Source organism: Lolium perenne, chromosome 7 (genome assembly GCF_019359855.2).
Source record: "Lolium perenne isolate Kyuss_39 chromosome 7, Kyuss_2.0, whole genome shotgun sequence".
Classification (NCBI taxonomy): Eukaryota; Viridiplantae; Streptophyta; class Magnoliopsida; order Poales; family Poaceae; genus Lolium; species Lolium perenne.
This window is the reverse complement of record NC_067250.2, coordinates 145310282-145317743: the sequence shown is the minus strand read 5'-3', so window position 1 is coordinate 145317743 and position 7462 is coordinate 145310282.

Below are 7462 nucleotides of genomic sequence, written 5' to 3'. Positions count from 1 at the left end.
CACAATCCCCATTTCAATAAACTGTTTCCATGTATTATGTGTTTATGTATTCAGCATTCGCCAGGGAGAACATAAGTTACAGTTTTTCCTTTTATCCGTTAACAATATGTATTTGCATCTCTCATCAAACTAGAAAAATACAATAGTATGAAGGATTTCATTTATCCTTGCAATTTTCAGGGGATGGAGATGTTTGTTTAGTTTCTCTCTCTCTAAAGAGAAAATATATAGTATTTGTTTCTTACACTGGAAAATTACTCGAGGCATTGATTAAGAAAGAGAAGGTCCAACCATTGATTAATATGAGGTATATTCTTTCTTTCAAGTTGGCATAGGATATGTGCTGTGACTGATGTTACAAATTTATTTTGTTTGAGTTAGGATAAGCAGCTTGTTTTTTAGGAAGATGCTAATTCTGCGAGGGAACTAAATACAAGATGTCATGAAATCAACAAGGAGGAGCCTTTTGGTATCTAGGCCATGTAGAAAACTCTCTTTTGACCAACCTTACAGGTTGCCGCTCAAGAAATATAATAAAAACTTACCTGTGTACTGTACTTTGTTTTTGCTAGAACTAATAATTTGTTGTGTGCAAAGTATCTTGTACTCATCATATATATCTTTGCTATTCATCCTATTTGTGACTTTAGTGTGCTTATACACTGATACAGAAAAATCATGTTATAGGAAATGCATGACCTCCTCCACTAAATAGTTTTACTTTGTAGGTCAGGTGTACAAAACCCTCTGACGCAACAAACTTGACAAAGCAATCAATAAAACTGATAAGGCAGTGAAGTTCCAAGCAATCCATGGGACGTTAACAACCTAGGCGCGTGTACGAGCAGTTGAAGGACCTTAAATTTCCCCTTCAAACATTCGAGGAAGCACTGCTATTTCAGTGAATAACAAAATCGCTTCGAGACCCCCCGAAGTTGCAAGTGAACCTGTGAGTTAATTCTGCGCAATGCCGTGGTATCGTCAATTCTGTGCAATGCCGTGGTATCGTCAATTCTGAATAGTGGTGTTGTGTACAAGATCAGCCATCAGTGTGGTCCATCTTTTTTCGCACAAACGGTCCATTTAAGCTGGGAGTTGTAAAATCAAGGTACTTATTTACCAATTAGAAAAAAATGTACCAACTTTTTTTGAGTTATAAAAAATTGGTAGTCTATTTTGCTGGATCTGCATAACTCACACCTAAGAAGGGTCAAAATTCCACGAGTTTTTGAGACATTAGTTAATTTTATTTCCATTTTACATCTTTTAGTCAATATTTTTCAATGTAGACGGACGCGGCAACGCGCGTTTTTATGGTCTAATTATCAAATAATAAAATAATAAGTAATGAGCGGGTACTGATCGAGGGACAGCTTCTTAATGAGCATGTATGTATGCATATTAGCAGCACCTAGCTTAATTAATCAAATCCTCCTTCTTGGCTCGTGTGCTTGTCCTTGTACTGGTGTTGCCTGTCCTACATGCTTTGGTCACAGAAAGCTGGTAGGTGTAGTAGAGATCGAGCGCCGCTTCCATTGCGTTCTTCCAAAATAATCACCGGTCAGGCGACTCAGGCTAGGGGCGATACTAGTAGAAAAAGGGTCTATAATCCACTTAATCTATAACTACACTTAATTTCTAGTCAAATTACTTACCCGTGGTTCAACTTCCCGTTCGGTCACCAATCCTCCCACTACTCCAGCACTAGCACGCTTAACTTTTAAGTTCCTTTCCCGTCGCACTTTCAAGTGCTTCGCGCGCATGTTGTGATACTAGTATCATATCAATCCTATTAACATGTTGATCGATGTCACACTTATTTATTGTTTGAATTCTAAATAATTATTTTAATAAACAAAATTAATGACGTAATAACATGCTGTGATAATTGTATTATAATTTTACTTTTTTATAAATATTAATTTTTAAATTTGTATTATAATTGTTCTTTAATATTAAATTTTTTAATAATTTTTTTGCCAAACTTTGAAAATTTGAAAATCTAAAAAATTGGCCAACTTTATGGTTAAGTAATAGTAATCTTTATGCATCATGAAATTATTAATTTAAAAAAATTTAAAAATGAAAATCCTGAATTTATGGCAAAAATTAAAATCTTCCTGCTTTCATATTTTTATTTGGAATTTTGAAAAAATCTAAAAATTGGCTAACCGGGTAAACCTTGGTGATTTCGGATGTAACTTTTTTCCACGATGATTTTGATATATTATACATTTTTTTCGACATCGTATGCAAAAGTTAATGCGGTTTTACCATTTCTTAAACCTTTTTTTCCGAGAAAGTGAAAATTCAAATTTGTTAATTTTCCCTAATAGTACGTTGCATAACATACAAGAATCTGAAAACATTTTATTTTTTGAATTTTCTATCATTTTCTTTTCTATTTTACAGTGTTAAAAAAGACAATCCACAGAGATATTTGCTCCCATGGGCTTGGGACGAAAGACCTCTTCTCCACTAGTGCGATCAGGTAATCTTAAAAGGACCCGCAAAGAAAAGGTAAATCTTAAAAAAACAGGAACAGTTTTACACTTGCCGGTTATGTTCTGCCTCTGTCTGTGAGGGCATTTCCAACAGCGTCACCCACGCAGCGCATAGTATCTGATCCGTCCGTCGACACGCAAACGCGGTCTAAATATGCGTTATGTTTGCGTCTGCGTGGATAGAGCTGTCGTCCGTACGCTTCTCTCATGGGCCCACCTGATAGCGGCACAAATGTTTCATCTTCACCGCAGAATTTACGGGTGGCGCGTTGCAGCTTTTCAGTACCGCACTAATGGCGCGCCTCACCTTCTGCGAGCGTGCGCTGGTGGCGGGTCGTAGTGGCATGGCATTTAAAGCGAGGTGGCGTCTGAGCCGTTTTAAGGTTTGCTGGCGACGCACATATTCTCGATTGCACCATTGCCAGAACCCGCCGTATGCACCCGACCGACGCCTTGGAGAAGTCTTGTCCGTTCCGCAAGATGAAGAACGACCATGAAGCTAGCAGGCTCGCGTGCCAGGCGGTACCTCCGCATCGAGTTCGTGCGCTGCCTTTGGGAGGAAAATCGGCGGGTGCCATGGCCGGATGCGAGTCTGCCTTGAGGAGGCTGCTACCTCAACTCCAGGTGCGTGCCGATCCCTCCCGTGCCACGCGAGGGCCGAGAGCGCCGTGATGAGGTGCGCCGCCACGGAGCCATCTTGCCGGCCGATCTCCGAGAAGATCTGGCGTACGCGCTCAACTCCTATAACTGGATCTCGTTCGGGACATGGCAGTTCGACGCGCGTCGCCGAGCGGGATACCTCGGCGACGTCGACTACTTCGACCGCGAGTACGACGACGGCGACTTGGGCGAGGACGCTGCTGAGCATAACGTTGAGTGGAACCCCAAGAGAAAGGTATGATGAGCACATCAGGAAGTTTTCCCTCAGTAAGAAACCAAGGTTTATCGACCAGTAGGAGAAAAAATTTCTCTCCCGAGGTGTTGTGAACCAACTCGTGGCAGGGCGCACTGCCGGCGTGATACGCGTACAGCACGCGTCCGTTGGGAACCCCAAGAGGAAGGTGTGATGCGTACAGCGGCAAGTTTTCCTCAATAAGAAACCAAGGTTTATCGAACCAGTAGGAGCCAAGAAGCACGTTGAAGGTTGATGGCGGCGGAGTGTAGTGCGGCGCAACACCAGGGATTCCGGCGCCAACGTGGAACCTGCACAACACAACCAAATTACTTTGCCCCAACGTGACAGTGAGGTTGTCAATCTCACCGGCTTGCTGTAACAAATGATTAGATGTATAGTGTGGATGATGATTGTTTGTAGAGAACAGTAGAACAAGTATTGCAGCAGATTGTATTTAATGTAAAGAAATGGACCGGGGTCCACAGTTCACTAGAGGTGTCTCTCCCATAAGATAAATAGCATGTTGGGTGAACAAATTACAGTTGGGCAATTGACAAATAGAGAGGGCATGACAATGCACATACATGATATGATGAGTATTGTGAGATTTAATTGGGCATTACGACAAAGTACATAGACCGCTATCCAGCATGCATCTATGCCTAAAAAGTCCACCTTCAGGTTATCATCCGAACCCCTTCCAGTATTAAGTTGCAAACAACAGACAATTGCATTAAGTATGGTGTGTAATGTAATCAATAACTACATCCTCAGACATAGCATCAATGTTTTATCCCTAGTGGCAACAGCACATCCATAACCTTAGGGGTTTCTGTCACTCCCCCAGATTCACGGAGACATGAACCCACTATCGAGCATAAATACTCCCTCTTGGAGTTACAAGCATCAACTTGGCCAAAGCATCTACTAGTAACGGAGAGCATGCAAGATCATAAACAACACATAGATTGATAATCAACATAACATAGTATTCTCTATCCATCGGATCCCAACAAACACAACATATAGCATTACATATAGATGATCTTGATCATGTTAGGCAGCTCACAAGATCCGACAATGAAGCATAATGAGGAGAAGACAACCATCTAGCTACTGCTATGGACCCATAGTCCAGGGGTGAACTACTCACTCATCACTCCGGAGGCGACCATGGCGGTGTAGAGTCCTCCGGGAGATGAATCCCCTCTCCGGCAGGGTGCCGGAGGCGATCTCTTGAATCCCCCGAGATGGGATTGGCGGCGGCGGCGTCTCTGGAAGGTTTTCCGTATCGTGGCTCTCGGTACTGGGGGTTTCGCGACGAAGGCTATAAGTAGGCGGAAGGGAAGGTCAGGGGGCCACACGGGGGCCCCACACGCTAGGGCCGCGCGGGCCCCCTGGGCCGCGCCGCCCTAGTGTGGTGGCGCCCCGTGGCCCCACTTCGTCTTCCCTTCGGTCTTCTGGAAGCTTCGTGTGAAAATAGGCCCCTGGGCGTTGATTTCGTCCAATTCCGAGAATATTTCCTTACTAGGATTTCTGAAACCAAAAACAGCGAAACAAGAATCGGCTCTTCGGCATCTCGTTAATAGGTTAGTGCCGGAAAATGCATAAATATGACGTAAAGTATGCATAAAACATGTAGATATCATCAATAATGTGGCATGGAACATAAGAAATTATCGATATGTCGGAGACGTATCAGCATCCCCAAGCTTAGTTTCTGCTCGTCCCGAGCAGGTAAACGATAACAAAAGATAATTTCTGGAGTGACATGCCATCATAACCTTGATCATACTATTGTAAGCATATGTAATGAATGCAGCGATCAAAACAATGTAAATGACATGAGTAAACAAATGAATCATATAGCAAAGACTTTTCATGAATAGTACTTCAAGACAAGCATCAATAAGTCTTGCATAAGAGTTAACTCATAAAGCAATAATTCATAGTAGAGGTATTGAAGCAACACAAAGGAAGATTAAGTTTCAGCGGTTGCTTTCAACTTGTAACATGTATATCTCATGGATATTGTCAACATAAAGTAATATAACAAGTGCAATATGCAAGTATGTAGTAATCAATGCGCAGTTCACACAAGTGTTTGCTTCTTGAGATGGAGAGAAATAGGTGAACTGACTCAACAATAAAAGTAGAAGAAAGGTCCTTCAAAGAGGAAAGCATCGATTGCTATATTTGTGCTAGAGCTTTGATTTTAAAAACAAGAAACAATTTTGTCAACGGTAGTAATAAAGCATATGTGTTATGTAAATTATATCCTACAAGTTGCAAGCCTCATGCATAGTATACTAATAGTGCCCGCACCTTGTCCTAATTAGCTCGGATTACCTGGATTATCATCGCAATGCACATGTTTTAACCAAGTGTCACAAAGGGGTACCTCTATGCCGCATGTACAAAGGTCTAAGGAGAAAGCTCGCATCGGATTTCTCGCTATTGATTATTCTCAACTTAGACATCCATACCGGGACAACATAGACAACAGATAATGGACTCCTCTTATATGCATAAGCATGTAGCAACAATTAATTTTCTCATATGAGATTTGAGGATATTTGTCCAAAACTGAAACTTCCACCATGGATCATGGCTTTAGTTAGCGGCCCAATGTTCTTCTCTAACATTATGCATGCTCTAACCATTCTAGCGGTAAATCTCCCTTACTTCAGACAAGACGGACATGCATACCAACTCACATGATATTCAACAAAGAATAGTTGATGGCGTCCCCAGGAACATGGTTATCGCACAACAAGCAACTTAATAAGAGATAAAGTGCATAAGTACATATTCAATACCATAATAGTTTTTAGGCTATTTGTCCCATGAGCTATATATTGCAAAGGTAGAGGATAGAAATTTTAAAGGTAGCACTCAAGCAATTTACTTTGGAATGGCGGAGAAATACCATGTAGTAGGTAGGTATGGTGGACACAAATGGCATAGTGGTTGGCTCAAGGATTTTGGATGCATGAGAAGTATTCCCTCTCGATACAAGGCTTAGGCTAGCAAGGTTATTTGAAACAAACACAAGGATGAAGCGGTGCAGCAAAACTCACATAAAAGACATATTGTAAACATTATAAGACTCTACACCGTCTTCCTTGTTGTTCAAATTCAATACTAGAAATTATCTAGACCTTAGAGAGACCAATTATGCAAACCAAATTTTAGCATGCTCTATGTATTTCTTCATTAATAGGTGCAAAGTATATGATGCAAGAGCTTAAACATGAGCACAACAATTGCCAAGTATCACATTATCCAAGACATTATAGCAATTACTACATGTAGCATTTCCCAATTCCAACCATATAACAATTTAACGAAGAAGAAACTTTCGCCATGAATACTATGAGTAAAGCCTAAGGACATACTTGTCCATATGCAACAGCGGAGCGTGTCTCTCTCCCACACAATGAATGCTAGGATCCATTTTATTCAAACAAAATAAAAACAAACAGACGCTCCAAGCAAAGTACATAAGATGTGATGGAATAAAAATATAGTTTCACTAGAGGAACCTGATAATGTTGTCGATGAAGAAGGGGATGCCTTGGGCATCCCCAAGCTTAGACGCTTGAGTCTTCTTGATATATGCAGGGGTGAACCACCGGGTCATCCCCAAGCTTAGAGCTTTCACTCTCCTTGATCATATTGTATCATCTCCCTCTCTTGATCCTTGAAAACTTCCTCCACACCAAACTCAAAACAATTCATTAGAGGGTTAGTGCACAATTAAAATTTACATGTTCAGAGGTGACATAATCATTCTTAACACTTCTGGAAATTGCACAAAGCTACTGAAAGTCAATGGAATCGAAAAATCCATCAAGCATAGCAAAACAGGCAATGCGAAATAAAAGGCAGAATCTGTCAAAACAGAACAGTTCGTAAAGATGAATTTTATTGAGGCACCAGACTTGCTCAAATGAAAATGCTCAAATTGAATGAAAGTTGCGTACATATCTGAGGATCACCCACGTAAATTGGCATAATTTTCTGAGTCACCTAACAGAGAATTAGGCCCAGATTCGTAACA